The following is a 22,546-nucleotide window of genomic DNA, read 5'->3' as shown; positions in this document are numbered from 1 at the left end:
GCAGTGTTCTCTGTTGTAAAGGGGCTTAACTTTCCCTGAGGCACCAGACACTAAGACTTTCCATGCGTTGATGGAGATGGTTAACGAATATCAGCTCTAATCCTGAGATGCTATCGGTTTTATTTGGCTGTTAGAGAACCAGGAAATCAATATGAGGACTTTTGATGAGGATTAGCTGAGGCATGTGATTGTGGGTTAATCCTGAATGAGATGCTAAGACACTGTTTGGTATGTACGATTAATGATGTAACCATGCAGAAGCACCTACTAGCTGAAGCCCAACTGGACTTCAAACAAGCACTGCAACTAGCTTTGTCATCAGAAAATGCAGGAAGTGAAGCATGTGAACCACAGGGCAGCCCAATGCAAGTGGACACCCTCACCTGTCCAACTGAGTTTGTGGAACACCACTTGACTGTAAGCAATCACAGAGCCTCACGTAGGGTATGAGCAGAGGAACCCTAGGCCAACCCACAGCAGAACCCCACAATAAAGCTGAGCCTCAGCCAGATGACTAAACAGTTCTTCAGGATCTGGGCCAACAAGCCACTGTAGATGCTACTGGCATGGGGACTCAAGACATCAAAGGAGTCCAACAAGGCCTGACTTGATTAAGAAAACTCACAGGCCAGTACCCAGGAAAATGCAGACCCTGGAAAATCTCCCTACATGTGGGTTGGAACAAGTTGCTTAGTCACACTCAAATTGGCACCAATTTAAAATTAATATCTGGTTAAATGGTCACCCAATTTGCATGGTGGTCTATACCAGCGCAGCTGTATCTGTGGTTGCAAAATCTGTCTTTAACAAGATTGGGTCAGGACTCCAACCTTTAAGCTTGTGCAAGATCTCAGTCAGACTGAGAACATAAACTGGGGAACCACTTACAAATTAAGGGTACGACTTCAGTTCCAGTCTCCTATAAGAAGCAATTGGTGCAACTGCCACTGATGGTAATGAAAGGCTCAGGCCCAAGCTTATTGGGGTGGAATTGGTTGAGAAAGATCCAACTAGATTGGCTCAACGTTTTTTGATTGGAAAATGGCTGCCTCGGTGAAGCCCTAGTGAAATATCAAGGAGGTTTTCAAGGGCAGCTTGGGCACATCAAAGGGGCCAAAGCTACTTTACACGTTGACCAGGACACAATCCCGAGATTTTTAAGGCTCGTCTGGTGCTACTTGTCTTGCAGGCACAAGTAGAGAAGAAAATCAGAAGCCTGGAGAGCGAAGGAATCATCAAACCAGTGCAGTTTGTAGAATGGGCAGTACCGGTTGCACCAATTGTGAAGCCTTACAGCTCAGCTCACCTTTGTGGGGATTTTTAGCAAACGGTAAGCTGCCTCTTGCAGCTGGATAAATACCTGATCCCTCGCATAGAGGACTTGTACACAAAGTTGGCAGAGGAGGAGGAGGGCTGTCCTTTATGAAGCTGCATGTGAGCCATGCCTAGCTGCAATTGCAACTGAGTGAGGAGTCCCAGAGGTACCCTACAATTATTACCCAGAAGGGTTTATATCAATACACAAGGCTGCCATATGGGGTATCATCAGCCTGCACTCTTTTCCAGCTGACTATGGAAAACATTTTATGAGGGCTACCCCAGGTGGCCATTTATCCAGATGTCATGTTAACAACAGGGAAGACTAATAAAGAGCACTTGGAGAACTTGGACATAGTGCTTAAATGTTTCTTCCAGGTGGGCGTACACCTTAAATGGGGAAAAATGTGTCCCTGGTATCCCATGTGACCCACTTAGGTTACCATCGAAAAGACTAGAAGAGAAAGTGAGGGTGATCAAAGGATCCCTGCACGTCTGAACCAGAGCTTAAGTCTTTCCTTGAGTTAGTGAACTATTATGGAAAATTCACATGTAACCTAGCCTCCAGTGGCCCAAATGAGAGCATTGCCCGATATCATACACTTCCAGACTCTGTCTTATGCTGAATGCAAGTATGCCCAGAGAGAGAAGGAAGATTTAGTTGCCAGCTTTGGTGTAAGGAAATACCTTCAGGTACGAGAATTTGTCATTGTAACAGACCACAAATCCCTGCTAGAGCTACTGTCCATAGCTTCCAAAAGAATTCAGTGTTGGGCCGTTATTCTCAGCACATATAAGTTAGAACACCATCCAGGAAGCCAAGTGGCTAACGCAGATGTCTTGAGCCGCCTCCCACTGGCAGATACTCCACCCGTGGTGCATACCCTGGAAAAGTCAATTTTAGTTTTAAACTTTCTGGACACCCTTTCAGTCACCACAGATAATATCCAACTGTGCACATAAAGATGCTGTCCTAGCAAAACTGAAACAGCTGGTGGTAATCAGGGAAACAGAAGGGTTGTTGCAACAATATTGAAACCTTTGTGGACCCAGCAAGACCAGATCACTGTAGAGGACGGCACATTACTGTGGTGAGAACTGAGTCTGAGCTGGCTGGCCGCAGCCAGGGTGATTGTCCAGAGTAAAGATTGCTGTCAGATACTGGCCGAACTCCACCAGGGCCATCCAGGGGTTTCCAAGATGAAGATGCTGGCAAGATGCTATGCCTGTTGGCCAGGGTTGGATGCCAACATAGCTGCAATGATTGGGAAGTGCCCAGAGTGCTAACAAGGACAAAAGCTGCCACCAACAACACCCTGACTTTCATGGGAAAGACTAGGTAAACCCTGGACTCAGTTGCATGTCGACTATGTCGGTCCTTTCATAGGCTCGATGTTCCTGGTCATTGTGGATGCCCATTCAAAGCGGTTGGATGTGCATAAAGCCGTTCAGCAAACTCAGATGATAACTGAGAACCTGCGAGCATCGTTCGCGATATAAGTACTCCCGAAAATACTGGTCACGGACAATGGGACATCACTTGTCAGCACGGAATTCAAATATTTCCTAAAGTCCAATGGACAGCTCCATATGGTCCATTGTTCAATAATCTAGCAGAAAGAGTGATTCAAACATTGATGGCAGGCTTAAAGAAGCAGCCTACAGCATCAATTGCTACCAAACTGTTCCAGTTCAATTTGTAGGACTACCTCACACACACAACACGGATAGCTTCAGCAGAGTTGCTAATGGGATCCAGGTGGAGTCCAGACCTGATGGAGGGGTGGGTGAAATGACACCAGGAATGCTAATGTTGGCCAAATTGTCTCTCTAAGCAAGAGAGAGAATTTAATTCAGGGACAAATTTTAGTGCCAGAATTATGAAAATGATCCTCTATGGGTACAAGGCAGGTTGACATAAGGTAAGGTCCCATGACTTACAAGTTCAGGTAGGTGATACAGTCCTGAACAAACACGTTGATCACTTGAAAGTTGTAACCTCGCAAACTGGGCAAGAGCAAAACATACCTGGACCCTCAGAACAGGAGGCCTGTCAGAAACCGCATGTGTGTCCTCCTCCATTTAGTATCAAGGTAGCTTCAGAGTCTGAAATGGACACAGCCTTGATACCATTACCACCGGAAGAGGAGGACTAAATTCTCCTGAGATGTTCTAGCCACAAGGGGTGGGTGATGGTCCCGTGTACGCCACCCATATCTGATGTGAGTCAGAGGAACTGGACCTGGGGTGAAAACATCGCAACAGAAACTACAAGCAAAAAACGAGGCCAATATCCCAACCTGTTGGGGAGAGGGAAATGTTGTGATTGGAACCGGGTGGTCCTCATTGACAATGAGGTTCTTAATTTGGTATTGTTAAACTGGGCCAATCAGGAAAGCCTTGGCTAACCAATATAACTCAGAGATAGCACTACCGCATAGTGTGGGGGGAAAAAAAGTGAATCTAATATAAAAATATAACACAGAGATGCCTTCCTTTGAATCTAATGGTTAGGATTCAGCATCATCACCGTGGCACGGGTTCACTTCCCTGTGAGGAGACATATATTTTGGGATTTGAGGTTTGTCCTCATTTTCCTGAAAACTGGTTGAACGGTGGGGTTTGGGGTCTGGATTTGCTGCTCCTCTCCCTTGTAAATTGCTGTTTCTCTGTATACAACTGTTAGTGTTAATTGTTTTGTAAACCGTATTGTTTAATAAAATTTTAAAAACTCAATAGAATCTTTTCGGTTGCGGACAGACTCCGAGTTAGCTGGCCGCAGCCAATGTAATGTGTACTAGATAATAAAGGGAACCATCCTCTGTGTGGTTATTTCACAAGCTAACAATGCTGAAATCAATGCAGCAAAACCATGAACAGAAATCAATCCTGAGTTTGGAAATGCTCTGTGATTGCATACCCCACTACCAAGAATAGCATTAATAGAAGGATATTTCAAATGACCAAACTAGTGACGGCTTTGATTTGCACTAATTATGTTCTTGACATGTTCAGAAGGAGGATGCTGGACCTGAAATGTTAATTCTGCTTCTCTCCACAGATGCTTCCAGACCTGCTGAGTTTCTCTAGCAATTTGTGTTTTGTGCTTCAGATCTCCAGCATCCGCAGTTCTTTGTTTCATAATAATGTAGTCTGCTTGTCAGAGCTAATTCTCTGGAATAAGTCTCTTCAATAAAGAAATCGTCCAAGTTGGGAACTACCTGAGACTGAGAAGGACATATTCAAACAATCTCAACAGCAAATATTTTCTGTTCTAACAAAACTCAATGGCATCTCAAATCGAAGACATACTTTCCTAACAGCCAAAGTGCCAACAGAAAGGTAGGGATAAAGTAGGAGTTAAGGTTACAGCACCAGACATCACAAGAGATTTTTCTACACAATGACTTAAGACATCTTGTCAATGCAGAGAGCAAAGAATCAAGAAGAGGAACATTATCCCAAGAATGAACATTAAATATAGGCATCTTAACCACTGGATCTCAACAGTTTTGCATACAAGTTCAGTACTAATTGATTGGTTATTCTGACCTCAACACTTGTCGGTTCAACACTAGTTGAGTTCAGCTCTGCGTGAAGGTTCAACAATGGTTGAGTTCAGCTTTGCATGAAGGTTCAACACTGGTTGAGTTCAGCTATCTTTTCTGAAACAAGAGGAACAAAATAAACAACCTTTTTTTCAAAACAAAAGTAAATCTTCAAAAGGGAAATGTAGGGGAAAGTAGTTAAAACATCTTGTTGTTTTACATTATGAAGAAAAAACAGAACTAATTACACTTAAGGGAGGAAAGAAGCCCTGAAGTATATACAGCACAATTCTCAATGGAAATGTAAAACTAAATTTACACAATATAGTGCCAATGTAGCATGGCATACATGTGTATAGCACTGGCTCATTTGCAATGGATTATTTCTGTAACAGCACTATTTTAAATTCTTTCTCAGAAGGCAATCAGATCTTATTCAACTGCAGTCAATCATCAGTGAGAGAATCTCTCTCATTCCAGATTAAAGCAAAAATGTCACAAATTCTAATTCTAGTTAAATTACTTTTCCGATTCTATGCATCATGCAAAACAAGCTGTAGTACACTTTTAAGGGTGGACTCCTAGAGCAGCTGTCAGGCAGATTTGAAGTTTTCTGGACAGCTCCTCACTAACGTCACCAAAAGGGCAGAGTGATTGTGACTCTACATCCGAGCCAGAAGGCCTGGGTTCAGATCTCACCTGTTCCAGAAGTGTGTGATAGCACCTTTGAACAGATTAATTTGATCAACAAGTGGCCCAGCAAGTGGAATGCTGGAATGTGCTCAAAAGCATCACATTGTTTCTTTTTTTAAACAGAGTACTCGTTTAAGAGATATCTTGCTTTTGTTTTAACTCTAAAACAATCACTTTCTTTGAAAACATTCTTAGACCATAGTCACTATCATCGTGTGAACCTTTAGCCTTTAAACATTTGTTATGCATTACTCAAAAAATGCCATGCAATCCTAATATTAAAATAGATGTTTTATTCCACTTGGTTCATTTTTTTTATATCCCCTAGGGATTCATTTTCTAATACATATTAAAGACAGTACAATGGTAGCAGAGGACAGTTGCAAAATATCAAAGTGCTAAAACTATGATGTTTCTTCTCTGTTCTCATCCTAGTAATTTAAAATCAAATTCTCTTGAAGCTTTACTTAGCTTTCTGGGTTATTAATGTTGCACAATATTTTAAATTGAAGGAACTGACTACCTTAAAATTAAGCAGCTATTCAATGAGATAAGCTATACCAGAGACATCTCTAAAAAATTTGGTCATAGATCAGCCATTTTCCCATCAAATAAACTGGGTTGAGATGCCAAATAGTCTACTCTTGTTTCAATGCTGGCATCATTTATGTAGAGTTGGCTGATCACAACGGAGAAACATTACTGCTTTTCACAACAATTTCAGGAATTATAAGTTCTTTAGAATTGATTTAGAACTAGATTCTTTAACCTGGTCCCATCCCAAAATAACAAAATGGACGACTGTCTCAAGGATCCCAAAAAAAAAATGCTGGTGCTGAATATAAACTCATATTTCAATATACTCCAAATAAACAAGGTGAAGAACTAAAATAATCCAGAGGACAAAGTTGAGGAAGTGTTAAATCAGCAACTAACCAGTCCAATTCTCATCCAAGAATATTATTTATAAAATGTTACATGGGACAATGGACAGAGAAGTCGCAGATTGTGCTTAATTTAGATAAATGCAATGTGTTGCATTTTGCTAACAGAAACCAGGGCAGAACAACAGTTAATCGTAGGGCCCTGGACAGTGTTTTTTAACAGAAGGACCTAGGGATGCAAGTTCATAATTCCTTGAAAGTGGCGTCGCAGGTAGACAGGGTGGTAAATGCAGCGTTTGGCACTCTTGCTATCATTGGTATAGCATTGAGTATAGGAGTTGGGACATCATGTTGCGGCTGTACAAGACAATGGTGAAGCCACTTTTAGAATACTGCGTACAATACGCATTGCCCTACTACAGCAGGGATGTCGTTAAACTAGAAAGGACTAAACAGAAAAAGCTACAAGGGCATTATTGACACTGAAGGCTATGAGTTAGGAGGAGAGGCCAGGATTGGCTGGGCCTCTTTGCCCCCAGAGCATCAGAGCCTGAGGGGCATAACTAAAGTGAATAGCCAAGGTCTTTTTCGCAAGGGTAGGGGGTCCAAAATTAGAGGGCACAGGTTTAGGATGAAAGGGAAAAAGTTTAAAAGGGACCTGAGGGACAACTTATTCACAGAGTAGTGCATACATGGAATGAGCTGCCAGAGGAAGTGATTGAGGAGGGCACTATCACGACATTTAAAAGACATTTGAACAGGTACATGAACACTTCAGTTTAGGATACCTGGTCGGCATGGATGAGTTGGAATGAAGGGTCTGTTGTGTGCTGCATGACTCTATGACTAATTAATTTGATCTGCAATACTGACTTCTAATACCCCTCTTGATCTTCATCTTGCTAAATAAAACTTAACATGAATGACTACAATGCTGCATTAAATATATGAGACAACACCACTCTACAAAATGAGGTGTGATTCCAAATTTTTAGCCATGGCCATGTGAGAAATAGAGAGTCAATAACAACAGCTTCTACATTAGGTACAACTAATAGTTTACTCATATTTGGTTTATAGATCCACGTTCCAACTCACCATTCTTGCATATTATCCTTAATTTATTAAGGAACATAAGAATGTAAGGTCAAAAAGTTGAAACTCCCAAGATAACAGATCCAGATATGGCAGCCCAAACTTGGTACAATTGCAAGCATTTGAACAATAAAAGCCAACATGTGAAACATATGCACACTGTTGAGAATCTATTTATTGCCAGGAACTATAATTGCAGAGGAGTAAATAAAATTATAACCATGAAAGCTAAACATTTCCTGAACACAGCCAATAGGACTCTACTGCTCGCATTATCAAACTTATTTAAGTATTTGCTCGCATAACAAAACATCATAACCCTATGTGTTTATTTGAAGACCCTGGACTAAATCACCTCAGTCAAATTTCAAATTAAATACAATTGCTTCTGATCAGAGGCTGCTCAATAACAATGATGATGATCTCCACTAATCAACCTTAATAATATTTGTCCCTGCACAAACCTTTTTTTTGGTTCATCAACATGTTAATCACAGAACATACTAGCATCAAAAAGGAACAGACTGAATTGTACTTTTAAAAAAAAAGTGCTTAGGTTTTAATCAGTGGAAAAACTTTACTGTGCTTTTATCTTTCTTTAATGTTTAATATTCATAATATACAATCTCAATTGCAGAAAATCCACAAACTATTTTGCCCCTCTCTCTTTTTGGTGATGGATCAATCACTGCAAAACATATGAATTAAGAACAAGAACAAGCCATTAAACCCGTTGAACTGCTCCACTATTCAATAAGATCGTGGCTGATCAAATTACATCTTATTAGTAATCTTTCACCCTTGCTTATCAAACTTTTATCTATCTCCAATAATATTAAGTTAAAAATCACACAACACCAGGTTATAGTCCAACAGGTTTAATTGGAAGCACACTAGCTTTCGGAGCGCCACTCCTTCATCAGGCGATTTTTAACTTTGTACACCCCAGTCCAACACCGGCATCTCGAAATCATAATAACATTAAGACTGTTCCTACCACCTATAGAGGTAAAGTTCCAAAAACCCTCAAAGAAAATTAAATTCTCATTTGCCTTAAAATGAAGACAAACTATTTCCATTGGAGATTCAAGCATAATCTAAAATTTAGAGCTAGATTATTCAGGAGAGATGTTACAAAGTAGTTCTCCATAAAAAGTGGTAGACATCTGGAATTCTCTCCTACAAATGTCAGATGATGCTAGATCAGCTGTTAGTTTTAAATCTGGAAAAATAAATTTTTATTAAGCAAAGATATTAAGGAATATGCCTTGCACTGACATCAGATAGCACCAGTAAATCAAATGCCGTATCTATTGACACCTCACACAGAAATCTATGCATTGCTTAATTTCACACACATGCCTTTAAATGATTTGGCTCTACATGGTACAGCTGTGAACAGATTGGTACACTACAAGTGACACAAATTATCCGCAAACACTAGTTTGGAGTAATTGCAGGAATCAAACAAAAACAGGCTTTGATATAAGCTGCAACTAAGGCTTAAGGTCTATCCATCTTTAACTCTTTTCACTGCAAACACAAAATTGTCTCAACCAGTTCTTTTGAAATCACTTCAGACTGACAATATTAGTATTTTGCAAAATTGCAGCAATGCCAGTGGGGAGGGGTGCCAAGAGTCTGGCCAGTGAACTATTCCAGTTGGCAGGGTGGTGAGATGTCAGCTAACAAATTGCACTCTTTATTTGAATGGATGAAACATTCCCAACAAAAACAGATGAATAAATAGCACAGAATATCACAGCGATAACATACTGACTTTCCATTTGCAAATTCCATTCATCTGATTTTAATATCTGGAAGCTCAGACCTCCATGGACTAAAATGGATTTAAAGATAAAAAGTGGCCTCAACAATCAAGCTGACTGTACAGATGAGTTTGTGAAACTACATAGAATGAAGAAAATTGCCTAAACTGAAATTAACATTTTTGAATCAAAAGACAATACAAACTAGCCAGGTGTGAAGAAACCCTGATCTGCTACTATTATTTATAACTGTTTGATAAGCTTTACATATTGAAGAAAAAAACAATATACAATTATAAAATTTGGAACAAAAGAACTCAGATATTGAAATAAACAAACCAGCTGTATTTCAAGGAGCCACTTTTGGCAGAGTAAGGACGTCGATTTGAAGCTAAATGACCTGAAGAATGCATCCACTCTGCTCATCAGGTGGAAAAACAGAACTAATTGTAAAGAAACAACAGAACAGAGAGAGCTCAAAGAACTGAAATATTTCTGACTGTTGAAAACAGAAGACATCAATGAAACAACAGTGTCTCAGATTAAAACAAGATTAAAACAATTTCTAAGGATTTTAAACTGTATCCTCCTTATCACTTATGTTTGAACTAGGACTTAAATCGGCTTCCTTTTTAAAACACCCTTAGTTGTCTACACACATTAAATGCTTTTTAGCACACAGCTATACCACATTTCAATTAAAACGCAGTACTAATTCAAATTAAGCAAACAATTTCAAGACTTTGTCAAGTGAAAGATAGAGATAGGTTACTTTCTAACTCCAAGGAAAGTGATAACACACTATATAAAGATACATCACCTATACAGGAATACACTTTAAAACTAAATAAATTAATTAAAACTTCAAACTTCTTTTAGTCCTGGTGAGAAGTTTTAACCTGAGAGCATGGTTATTTAATCCTCACCAGGAGCAAAATTCATAGGTACAACTGAGTTTGGAATGGGTGGATTTTTCTCAGTTTTGCTTTAATCAACAGATCACCTCCAAAAGCGAGATGGACTGTTTCTATGCTGTACATCTCTATGACTCAGTAAGTGAGACAGCGAGAACACGAGAGACAGTGAGAAGAATGGAAGGCAGAGAAAGAGAAAAGGAAAAGAAAACAGAGAGACGTTGTGCAAGGTACTACCTGGAATTGTGGTGAAGGCAGGTTCAATTGAGGCATTCAAGAGCACACTGTTTAAGCAGTTATGCAATGTGCAGGGTTCCAAAGAAAAAGGCATGAATTTGGCACAAAGTGAAAATGCTAAGCCAGTAAAGTTACCAAATGCCCTCTTTCTGCACCTCGACAATTCTGCGATTCTGAGAGGGAGTTTACAGGAAGCTACAGATAAATAGAATAAGGAAAGCAGAGAGAAAAAGAGAGAAAAGGTAGGGATAGAGAGCAAAAGAAAGGTTGGATAAGAGAAAGGGAAGGAACACAAAAGGAAAGAAATATAGCTACTGAAATACAGTTCTTTTCCATATTCCCAAGTCTAACATCATCTTCATTCCAAGATGGATAACTTTGATGTCCAATATATACAATTTTTCATACAAGAGTAAAATAAAGTAGGAATTTCATGATTCTTAACTGAGTTGACTGTTTCCAATGTCTAGATAAAATCATTAGGTTCAGTTCAGACAATTTTGTTCACTCCACGTTGGAATCTTGAATTTGTCAATCAATGGTCAGATGATTGCTGCAGCCTGTTTTAGATCCATTTATCTTCCTCGTTAAAACCATTGTGGATCAGCACACTTGGACACTAAAATCAGATGATCAAAGTTGAAATTGATAGTTCATATTTAAGCACTATGGTGATAACATGCAAGTGACAATACGTCTTCATAAGTTTCTCAGGGTTAGATAATTATAAAATTGCACTTTCAAGAAAATCTTATAATTGGCTCCTTATTATTTCTGGTGAAGGAGTTAGCCGCATCTTAATTGGAATGGTATAGCTTTGTGCTAAAAAGAACACAAATCCTTGTTGTGGCCAACCAAAATGATTGACCAGAGGGAAGCTGATTCACTTTTCTTCATTTGATGATAACAGAAATTTAATCTAATTGTCATTACTGAGACACAGGTACAGCTTGACCAAGGTAAGAATTTAAATATTCCTGGAGGAAAAATGTAAAAGGAGAGCAAAAGCTCTGATAATGAAGAATGGGATAAAAGCAAAGTTAAAGGATTTTAACCCTGAAAATCAAGTTGTAGAACAAATACCTGTCATGATAAGAAACATTGTGTAGAAAATAATTCCAAGAGTCATTTATAAGCCAGTTTCAGTAAAACAAAATCAGAGAAAGGAAAGGTACATGTAATCAGGGAAAGGGAGTGATCACAGACTGAGCAAACCAAATTTACAGTAAAATTGCAAGGACGAGTTTGTGGAATACATTAAGGATAATTTTCTGCATTAAATAGTCAAGGAACAAGCTATTTTCACTCAAGTATTTTGAAATGAGACAGGGTCAATTAATTACTTTGTTAAAGAAAAGTCTCAGAAAAAGAGTAACAACATAATAGAATTTCCTATTTAGCTTCAGAATGACTATGTGAAGGCCAAAGCTGGGATCTTAAATCTGAATAAATAAAAACAGTACATAGCTCAGACTGTTGAGCTGGGTGAGGGAGACGGTGAAATTAAAATGGTACAAAAGCAAATGGTAAATGTTTAAAAAATATAGAATTTGTCATAAATTTAATAAAAATAAATAAATGTAGTAAATACTTTCTTTTCAGAATTAAAACAAATTTCATAAGAGAAGCAATCAAACAATGGCTAACAAGGAGTCAAAGATAATATTAAGACTCAAGGAATGGTTTCTAATGTTGCTACAAGTAGTAAATCCAAGGACTGGAAGGATTATAGAATTCAAAAGGATTACCAAGAGAAAGTAAAATGAGCATATCCTAGCGAGACAAAACAGATTGCAAAGGTTCTTGTAAATATATAAAAAGCAAGAGATTAGCTAAAGCAAATTTGGCACACTGGAAATAGAGGCATGTCACCAAGTAGAAATAAAAATTCTCAAATAGAGGGGAGCACAAGCTACCGAGAAGGAAGTTAAAGAAATGTTTAGGAGAGAAAATACTCAAAAAAAAGGAGATAGAAGACTAACAAGTCATATGAGCATACACCACAGGATTTGAAAACGAGCTGCTATAGACATAGCAGGTGCATGAGTTTTGGGCACCTAAAATTCTTGAGAATATGCTAGCCTGCATAGATTTGAAACTAGCTCGCATAACTTGCTGCTCAAGAAAGAAGGGACAGAGAAAACTGGAAGCAGTAGACCAGTTAGACTGACATCAATAGGGAAAATGTTGGACTATCTAATCAGGGATGCAGTGATAAGACCCTAAGAAAATTGTACGGTTGGGCAGAAACAATACAGATTTATTAAAGGGGAACAGGGTGGATAGAATTAGCGTTTTTGAAGTCTCAAAACAACAGTTCAATAAGAGACCACACAACAGGTTGTTGTGCATTTTTAGATCACGGTCTGCAGTTTGGCTAACAGACAGAAAACAAAGTAGGAGCAAACAGGTTACATTCCGCTTAATGAGCTGTAAATCATGAGATACACATCTGGATTCCTTTATCTGAAAACTTTGGGGTGTAACATAATGTTGAGTATATAAAACATTTCAGATGCAACCTAATGCTGAGTAGTGTGAAGTTATCAAGGTTAGTAGAAAAAATAGGAAAGTAGAATACTATTTTTAAGTTGAGACTAAAATAATTTGGAATTCAGAAGGACTTAGATGATCCTTTTACATAAGTGACAGGAAATTAATACACAAACAAAGCAAAAAAGTAAGACAGCAAACAGCATGTTAGCTTTACAGTAGTGACTGGAAGACAAGGATAAAGAAAGATAATTACATACAGTTTTGGTGAAATAATAACTAGAGTACTATCATCACCAGCAATCGCTCATTAACGAGTATGATTTTTGACCAAGGAAATTCATAAAGATCATGGATTCTGTGGATTCTCGTATGGCTGATGTACCAGATCCTATAGCCACATGTCTGACCATAAACTTGGCAGTGTTTCTGTGAAGTGGAGGTGATCCTTGGCCTTGAGATCTTTGGAATTTCTCTCTCTTGGTTCCTCTTCCGTACTGACTCTTGCAGATGGATGTTCTCAAAGAAGTGTGGACATTTATACAGGAGTTCATCCAAATCAGTTTCTTCTGAACCAGGGTCTCCCACGCACTGACATGTATGTTGCATTTCTTGAGAGAAACCTTTAATCAATCTTTGAACTGCTTTCTTTGTCCTCTCCTTTGAGTGCCTTCCTCGAGCTGAGCAAAGGGGATTGCTTCAGCAGTCAGAACACAGGCATCCTAAGCATATGGTGTTGATTTCTGATTATCATGGCCTCAACACTGGTGCTATTAGTTTCTTCAGGGACCCTGACATTAATTCCCGGTCTTCCTAACTGACGCAGAGAATCTCTCTCAAACATCATTAATAGTAATTCTCAATGATCTTGAGGTATAGTCCAAGTTTCAGAACAAGTACAAGAGACAGAAGGATGACTGCCTTTATACACAAGCATCTTAGTAACAGCACAGATGTCAGAGACATACAGCACAGAAACAGAACCTTTGGTCCAACCTATCCATGCTGACCATATATTCTACATTAATCCAATCCCATTTGCCAGCATTTGGCCCATATTCCTCCAAAGCTTTCCTATTCATCTACCCATCCAGATGGCTATTAAATGTTGTAATTGTACCACCTCCGTCACTTCCTCTGGCAGTTCATTCCATACACGCACCACCCTCTGCATGAAAAAGATGCCCCTTATGTCACTTTTATATCTTTCCCCTCTCACCTTAAAACTACACCCTCCAGTTTTGGACTCCCCTATCCTGGGGAAAAGACCTTGACTATTCACCCTATCAATGCCCCTCATGATTTTATAAACTTCCATAAAAGTAACCCCTTATTCTCTGACGCTCCAGGGAAAACAGCCCCAGCCTGTTCAGCCTCTCCCATAGCTCAAACTCTTCAGCCCTGGCAACATCCTTGTAAATCTTTTCTGAACCCTTTCAGGTTTTACAACATCTTTCCTAAAGCCAGGAGACCAGAATTGAATGCAGTATTCCAAAAGTGGCCTAACCAATACCCTGTACAGCTGCAACGTGACCTTCCAACTCCTATACTCAATGCACTGACTAATAAAGGCAAGCGCATCAAATGCCTTTATCACTAATCGTATACATGTGATTCCACTTTCAAGGAACTATGAACCTGCATTCCAAGTTCTTTTTGTTAGGCAATATGCCCCAGGATCTTAGCATTAAGTGTAGAAGTCCTGCCCTGATTTTCCCTTCCAAAATGAAACACCTCATGTTTATCTAATTAAACTCCATCTGCCACTATTCAGCCCATTTGCCCATCTGATCAACGTCCCATTGTACACTCAAATAACCTTACACATTGTCCACTACACTAATAACCATACTAACTAACTTACTAACCATACATCCAATGATCACATTCAAATCATTTATATAATAGACAAAAAACAGTGGACTCAACAACGATCCTTGCAGCACATCATTGGTCACAGACCTCCAGTCTGGAAAAACAACCCTCCTCAAATACTCTGATTCAAAGGTAAAAGGCAATTTTGCAACCAAATGGCTAGTACTCCCTGTATTCCATGTGATCTAACCTTGCTAGCCAGTCTATCATGCGGAACCTTGTCAAAGGCCTTGTCAATGTCCACGGCCATGCCTTCAATGTTCTTCTCCTTCCTATCGGAAAGGTTGTTGTGAAGCTTGAAAGAGTTCAGAAACAATTTACAAGGATGTTGCCAGAGTTGAAGGATTTGAGCTATAGGAAGAGGCTGAACAGGCTGAGGCTGTTTTCTCTGGTGCGTCAGAGGCTGAGGGGTGACCTTATAGAGGTTTACAAAATCATGAGGGACATGGATAGGATAAATAGACTGAGTCTTTTCCCTGGGGTCGGGGAGTCCAGAACTGGAGGGCATAGGTTTAGGGTGAGAGGGGAAAGATAGAAAAGAGACCTAAGGGGCAATGTTTTCACACAGAACGTGGTACGTGCATGGAATGAGCTGCCAGAGGAAGTGGTGGAGGCTGGTACAATTTCAACATTTAAAAGGCATTTGATTGGGTATATGAATAGGAAGGGTTTGGAGGGCGGGGTGCTGGCAGGTGGGACTAAATTGGGCTGGGATATCTGGGTCGGCATGGACGGGTTGGACTGAACAGTCTTCTTCCATGCTGTACATCTCTATGACTCTATAACTCAATCAAGTTAGTGAGATATGACTTCCCACACACAAAGCCATGTGAACTATCCCTAATCAGTCTATGCCTTTCCAAATACATGTAAATCCAGTCCCTCAGAACCTCCTTCTACAACTTACACACCACAGATGTTGGGGTCACTGGTCTATAGTTCCCTGGCTTTTCCTTTCCACGTTTCTTAAATAATCATGATCAAAGACTTTGACAAGACCTCGAAATGCCCTTAGGCCTCCGAAGGTGGCCCTTACACATTGACTGAGACATTGGACATTTGCAATGTCAGCTTTAGATGAGAGGTATTTTCCCAGGCAAGGAAAATATTCCATGTTTGGGAGGATTTCTCTACTGATCTTAATGGAGGGATGGATTGGAATTTGACCTGAGATGGGATGGAATAGAACAGATTGGTAAAAAGCAGTCTTGAAGTTAAGGCTAGGACCAGTTCTTCGATACGCTTCCAAAAGCATGAAGCAAGGCAGAGATGACATTGTCTTCCGGATAGTGAAATTCTACAACTGAGGTTAGTATGGCTATTCTCTTGATTTGAACTGTTTGAATTTGGAGAAAAGAGTAGAGCCAGCCAACGACACATTGGTGCTCAAACTCTAACGATTGTCATATTATTGTCAGTTACAATCATCACCAAGTTCTTCTTGTGGAGGAGATGGAGGACATTGATGACAAGGCTGTTGACAAGGTCTTCCACAGCACTTTCCAATTTACTGAGTCAAAGTCTTGGTCAGATCAGTGAAGACCACGTAGACTTGTTGGTGGTGTTCCTGGCATTTCTCTTGGAATTCATGCCCATTCTCTTGAATGTCCATTGTTTCACAGTTTACACCAAAGATACACTGGCTTTCAAGTTGGATTTCCTCAGGCAATGAGAGAAAGTGCCTAAGCCAGGTGACGGGAGAGCAGGGAAATTCCTTGGTAGTTCCCAGTCCTCTCTGTCTCATTTCTTGAAGACGGTGGTGCAGACAGCACCCCAGCGATCAGAGATTTCTTTATCCCAGATTTTCAGGAATAGTTATGAAAAGTAAGCTCTGTTCCAGCAAAGTTTGAAAATCTCTGCTGGAATCCCATTTGCTCTTGCAGCTTTTCCATTCTTCACGTGCAACTCTGCCACATTAGGTGGGAATTAAAGATAATCTTTGATGGGGAGTTTGTGGACCAATGGGGGGGGGGGGGGGGGAATTTCTTTAAACCCACCCTCAATGATTATACCACTGTTTAAGAGATTCTTTGAAGTACTCGCTCCATTAGAAGCTGACGTTTTCTTTGTCTCTCAAAACGTGTTCCATCCTTACTCCGCACCAATTTGAGACCAAAGATGCTGGGTTAGTAAATTCGCTTGATCGCACTGAAGAAACCCTGGGTTTTGTGTTCGTCAGCAGCTCCATAGCTTTCTCAATCTATTATCAGTTCTTGATTTCACTTATTCTTCTTTATAACTGCCTTTGCTGTTTGAGTTCTCCTCTTTGCCTCGCTGGCAATGCTGTCTTCTTCTTCTTAATGAGGTCTTGGATGATGTGGTCATTCTCAGTTAAACATCATACAACACCAGGTTATAGTCCAACAGGTTTATTCGGAAGCACTAGCTTTCGGAGTGCTGCTCCTTCATCATTTGGTTGAAGTAGCAATGCTCCGAAAGCTAGTGCTTCCGAATAAACTTGTCAGACTATAACCTGGTGTTGGATGATTTTTAACTTTGTCCACCCCAGTCCAACACCGGCTCCTCCACAATTTGGTGATTCTCATCAAACAAGTCTTAGTGTTTCCTGACCTTGTAGTCAAAAGTTTTTACATAACATGGGATGATAGCTCCCTTCAGCTGTTGAAGAATTGTTCTAGTTTACATTTGTCTGGTTCCTCCCTTCCTATGTAACATCATGGGAAGCCCTGCCCAGGAGCTGAAATGCTTGACAGTATCACTCTCAGGATCAACAAAATTGTCAAGCCCCTACACCATATTCAAGTGGCAATCCACGGAAAGGAATACCATGTACAGTTTATGTCCCCTATATCCAAAATAATATTTCAATAATATTATTTCATGGCATGTGAATGTGAATGACACAGCCAGCATTTATTACTTATACTTAAGTATCCTAGAGAATCTGGAACAACCCAACTTTCCTGAACAGCCCAATCTACCTCATGTGGGTCCACCAGACTATGGTGTGCAATGGTCAATTTCAAAGTTGATGGCAACACAAATCTTGAGAATTGTAAGCTGCCACAGGACAATGTAGAATTTTAAAAAGACATTGACACATTGGAATAGACAGATAGATGGAAGATGAAGGGTATGTGGGTGCAGAGATACTTGGGCATAGATACACGCAAGTTAAAGATAGCAGGACAAATATAGTGTTAATAAGATATACAGCATTCTTGGTTTCACAAATAGGATGAATAAAGAACAGAGCTATGACAAACTTTATAGAAGGCAGTGGTTAAACCTCAGTTGAAACACTGCATATAGTTCTGGGAATCATACTATAAGAATGATATGAACGCATTGGAGAGAGCACAAAGTAAGTTTCCAAGAATGGTTGCAGGAATGTGAAAAGATGGGAGAAGTTGGGACAATTTTCCTTAGTGAGGAGACGTGACAGAAGGTTTCAAAATTATGAAGGGTTTAGCCAGAGTGGATACAGAAAAAACTGATTATAAATGGGTCAGAATCAAAGGGCATAGTTTTATGGTATTTTGCATTAAAAGCAAATGCAGGGCTGAAAAAAAACCTTTTTTGCAATGTAGATACAATCTGGAATACAATGCCTGGAAATGCAGTGGGGACAGTTTCAACTGAGTAATTCAAGAGAGCCTTAGGTGATTTTTTTTTAACAGAAATAACATATTTGAGAAAAGGCATCAAGTTAAAATACTTGAGAGCTAATGCAGACCCAATAGACCAAATGGCATTCTTCTGTGCTGCAACAATCCTGTACTTCACCAAAGTTATTTTTAGGAAGGAAGCTCCAGAATTTTGACACAACATTGAAGAAACAACAATATAGTGCCAAGTCAGGACAGTGCACAACTTAGAGGAACTCTCAGATGGAGATGTTCTTATGCATCTGTTATGTTTATCCTTCGAGGTGTCTAGGTCATGGATTTAGAAAGTGCCTTCAAAAGAGTCTTTGGAAATTGCTGCAGTGCATCTTGTCGATGGCAGACATTGCTCCCATTGTGCATCAGTGAAGAAAGTGAACGTTTATGTAGTGGACAGGATGCCAGCCATGCACCAAAGTTGTTTTGCCTATCGATTGATCCCAGAGATGAAAGGAATGCCTTAGGAGTGGATTAGTTTATGCACCACAGAGTTTAAAAACATCAAATAGTTTCAATGAAACACAGTTCATGGACTTGATAGGGTCGATGCTCAGATGTTATTTCGCAGAGTTTGAGAATCTAGAATTAGTGAGTCAAAATAGCAGATTATCTATATTGAACAAAATCAAGGGGGCATTTCACCACTCAAAAGAGTTGCACATCTTTATAATTCTCTACCCCAGGGGACGCACAGATGCTTTAGTCATTTCAGCACGTTTAAGTTAGAGGTCAACAGGTTTTTTTCATCCTACAGGAATTTAAGAGATATAGTGAAGGCTAAGTTCAGGTAGATCAACCACAATCTCATTAAATGGCCAGCTAACACTTAATTCTCATCTTTTTAATCTTGATTAATTATTTCTGAGATGTGACGCCCAGACTAGTTGCACCTAAACACAGGCTAACTAGGGCGGAGTGTCAATGAAACTTCAAACCAGCTTGAGAGTATTCCAGCATTTCTGCAGCCTTTTTCAATTATTTTTGTGCTTCTATAGATATGGATTGGTTTTTATTCATTTATAATAGATCAGTGTTTAGTCAGACTGTAATTAATGAGAAAATGATATCTTATAAAAGGTCAGCTTGATGGATAAGGTAAAAAGTATTTGTCTTAATATAGACGATAGCATAGATTAATCTGGGGTCAAAGAAAGTACATCCCAAGTTTCTTTCAGCACTGAGATACAATTCTAAACGCACCTAATATTGCCACAAATAATGCCAAATGGAGAATTAAATCAAAACAACATTCTAAAAGATAAAGTATGTGGAATCCGTGAAAGGAAGATTTTTTTTTCTAAAAGGGGTAACAACTAGATATTTAATGTTACATCTGTGCGCATCTGCATACCATTTATTCCATCATTGTTTCCAGGAGTTGAACCATGAACCTCTAGTGGACTGGTCCACACACTACAGTGGATTACCATTGTCCTAATGCAATGCCAATACAGGGAAGGCAGATGAGCTTATAGCCTGAATCTGTACATTGGACTATGATGTTTTGGCCTTTACAAAGACTTGGTCGAGAGTGGAATGGAACCGGCTGCTCAACGTTCCAGCGATTTGATGTTTTAGACAAGGTAGAGAGGAAGGGAAAAGAGATAGAGAAGTTGCATTACTAATCAGGGAGCATATCACATCTGCACTCAGAGGGCCCATTCACTGAGGCAAAGGGGTACAGCTCATAAATAAGATAGGTGCAATCACTCTGATAGGATTATACTATAGGCCCATCAGCCAGCAGGACATTGAGGAACAAATATATAGGCAGATTATGGAAAGATAAAATAACAACAGGACGGGGGACCTTTAACTTCCCCAGTATTGACTGGGACTCCCTGGCAACAAGAGGCTTAGATGGGGCAGAATTTGGTAAGTGCATCCAAGAGGGTTTCTTTAAACACCCTACATGGATGGTCCAACTAGAGCAGCAGCCGTACTGGACCTTGTACTGTTTCATGAAACTGGCCAGGTGGCTGATCTTTCAGTGGGAGAGCATTTTGGAAACAACTCCTTTTGTTCGCAACTCCTTAAGTATGAATAAGTCAGGACCTTGAAAGAAGATACTAAATTGGGGAGGTCAAATTATATCAGTATTAGGCAGAGGCTTGTAGTGTTAATTGGGAGGAGCTGTTATTGGGCAAGTCCACATTTAACATGTGGGAGTTGTTTAAAGACCTACTGATCAAGGTTCAGGACTCGCATATTCCAATAAGGAGGGAGGACAAAGATGGCAAGGTAAGGGTCCCTTGGATAACATGGAGGTTGTGAATTTAGTCAAAAAGGAAAAAAAAGCAGATCCAAGGTTTTGGATGCTAAAAATTGATCAGGGCCCATGAGGAATATAAAGAAAGCAGAAAAGAACTCCAACAGGGAATTAGGAGAGCAAGAAGGGACCATGAAATGAACTTGGCAAGTAGGGTTAAGATTTCCAAGCATTCTATACATGCATTAAAAACAAGAAGATAACTAGGGAGAAGGAAAGACCACTCCAGGATAAAGGAGAGAACTTGTGCTTGGAGGCAGAACACAGAGGCAAGGTCTGAAATAGAGTCAAACATATGTTCAGCACAGAAACACACACTTCAGTTGAGCATGTCAATGCCGACCAGATATCCTCAACTAAACCAGTCCCATTTGCCAACACTTGGCCCTTATCCCTCTAAACTGATATTAGTACACCCATCCAGAAGCCTTTTAAATATTGTAATTGTACCAGTCTCCATCACTTCCTCGGACAGCTCATCCATGCAGCACCGTCTGCTTGAAAATGTGCCCCTTAGTTCCTTTAAAACCTTTCCCCTTTCACCCTAAACCTATGCCTGCTAGTTCTGGACTCCTCCACGTCAGGGAAAAGAATCTTGTCTTTTTACCCCATCAATGCCCCTCATGATTTTATAAACCTACAGGGTCACCCCACAGCCTCTGAAGCTCCAGATAACAGCCCCAATCTATTCAGCATCTTCCTACAGCTCAAATCCTCCAATTGTTGTAAATCTTTTCTGAACTCTTTCAAGTTTCACAAAATACTTCCAATAGGAGGGAGATCAGAACTGCACACAATATTGCAAAAGTATTCTTGTACAGCCACAACATTAAGAATATGTATAGGGTATATGAAGTAAGTCCTCAGTTTTGTGAAACGAGATTCAGCTGAGCATGACTCAGATCAGGTAAGAACTTGCAGTTAACAATGGGGTGCTGGAGGCAAGGGTAATGAGTTAACAAGGTGGAAAAACATTCATTAAGTAGAGCCATTTAACAAGATGAGGTAGCATTCAGTATGTAAGTTCAGTTAACAAGGTGAAAAGTATTATGTGAAATCAGTCATTCGTTGTGTAACAGCAGATGGCTTAACCTTTACTGTTGATAATCATTAATTGTAACACAGTCACCCAGTTAATATGTATGTTACCTTATCTGGATGCTCCTCCCTGTAAAATGACTATATAGTTCATTGAGAAACTACTGTTCTAGAGAAGACCATGAACTCCTGTCTTTGTGCACGTGGGCAATCGTTCTCTCTCCCTCCAGGACCTGGAATAAAGATGAAGGAGGTAAAACTACACTGTTGTGGTTCTGTTCGCCGAGCTGGAAGTTTTTGTTGCAAACGTTTCGTCCCCTGGCTAGGCGACATCATCAGTGCTTAGGAGCCTCTAGGAATGGGGGCAAGCCAGACAGAGAACAGCCAGGGAATTCCTAGAGGCATGGCATTCATCCACAAACTCCATCAACAAACACATCGACCTGGACCCAATATACCAACCACTACAGCGGACAGCTGAAACTGACAACTGAAAGCGGCAGGGACAGACCACTATAAACACCGGAGGAAACATCAAAGAAGCGCTTCGCAGGAGGCTCCCAAGCACTGATGATGTCGCCTAGCCAGGGGACGAAACGTTTGCAACAAAAACTTCCAGCTCGGCGAACAGAACCACAACAACGAGCACCCGAGCTACAAATCTTCGCACAAACCGTAAAACTACACTGTCTCTAAGCATTTTGCTTCTACTGAGGAGGGAAAACAGGAGGACAACATGACCTATCAACTCCTAAACTTGATGCTCTGACCAATAAAGGAAAGCATAC

At 40.0% G+C, this 22,546-nt stretch overlaps 1 protein-coding gene across 1 annotated transcript in view; it reads right to left on the bottom strand.

Moving 5' to 3' along the window:
- The window catches only part of phf3 (PHD finger protein 3), a 160,984-nt gene extending 138,993 nt beyond the window's left edge, over positions 1 to 21,991 (bottom strand). The window contains exons 1-3 of the mRNA XM_043681528.2: positions 21,870 to 21,991; positions 10,903 to 11,076; positions 4,870 to 4,982 (exon numbers count right to left, since the gene is read on the bottom strand). The gene's annotated coding sequence lies outside the window, so the exon portion shown is untranslated. The remainder of the gene's footprint in view (positions 1 to 4,869; positions 4,983 to 10,902; positions 11,077 to 21,869) is intronic.
- Between the last annotated feature and the right edge of the window lie 555 nt (positions 21,992 to 22,546).

The sequence above is a fragment of the Chiloscyllium plagiosum genome, unplaced genomic scaffold (genome assembly GCF_037043375.1).
Source record: "Chiloscyllium plagiosum isolate Xiang-an unplaced genomic scaffold, Cpla_swu_hap1 HiC_scaffold_3, whole genome shotgun sequence".
NCBI lineage: Eukaryota > Metazoa > Chordata > Chondrichthyes > Orectolobiformes > Hemiscylliidae > Chiloscyllium > Chiloscyllium plagiosum.
This window is presented reverse-complemented; position numbering and strand designations above follow the sequence as displayed.